This window comes from Heterodontus francisci, unplaced genomic scaffold, assembly GCF_036365525.1.
Source record: "Heterodontus francisci isolate sHetFra1 unplaced genomic scaffold, sHetFra1.hap1 HAP1_SCAFFOLD_99, whole genome shotgun sequence".
In the NCBI taxonomy this organism is placed as follows: domain Eukaryota; kingdom Metazoa; phylum Chordata; class Chondrichthyes; order Heterodontiformes; family Heterodontidae; genus Heterodontus; species Heterodontus francisci.
The window spans coordinates 4,770,891-4,772,051 of record NW_027141580.1 but is presented as its reverse complement, the minus strand read 5'-3'; positions in this window follow the sequence as shown (position 1 = coordinate 4,772,051).

Sequence of the window (1,161 nt, the reverse complement as noted above, 5' to 3'; positions counted from 1 at the left end):
AACAAAGACATACGCTTACACCAAGTAACAAAGACACATACTTTCACCAAGTAACACAGACATACACTGACACCAAGTAATGAAGACATACACTTACACCAAGTAACAAAGACAGACAATTACACCAAGTAACACAGACATACACTTGCACAAAGTATTTTGACATACACTTACACCAAGTAACAAAGACATACACTGACACGCAGGAACACAGACACACACTGACACCAAGTAACAAAGACACACACTTACACCACGTAACAAAGACATACACTGACACCAAGTCACAAAGACACACACTGACACCCAGTAACAAAGACATACACTGAAAGCAACTCACAAAGACATACACTGATACCCAGTAACAAAGACATACACTGATACCCAGTAACACCGACGCACACTTACACCAAGTAACAAAGACATACACTGACACCAAGTAACAAAGACATACACTGATACCCAGGAACACAGACACACACTTACACCCAGGAACAAAGACATAAACTGACACCAAGTAACAAAGACATACACTGATACCCAGTATCACTGACACACACTGACACCCAGCAACAAAGACATACAATGACACCAAGTAACAAAGACATAAACTGACACCAAGTAACAAAGACATACACTTACACCAAGTAACAAAGACATAAACTGACACCAAGTAACAAAGACATACACTGATACCCAGGAACACAGACACACACTGACACCCAGCAACAAAGACATACAATGACACCAAGTAACAAAGACATAAACTGGCACCAAGTAACAAAGACATACACTGATACCCAGTATCACTGACACACACTGACACCCAGTAACAAAGACATACAATGACACCAAGTCACAAAGACATACACTGATACCCAGGAACACAGACACACACTGACACCCAGGAACAAAGACATACACTGATACTAAGTCACAAAGACACGCACTGACACCCAGTAACAAAGACATACACTGATACACAGTAACACAGACACACACTGACCCCCAGTAACAAAGACATACACTGATACCAAGTAACAAAGACATAAACTGACACCAAGTAACAAAGACATACACTGATACCCAGGAACACAGACACACACTGACACCCAGCAACAAAGACATACAATGACACCAAGTAACAAAGACATAAACTGA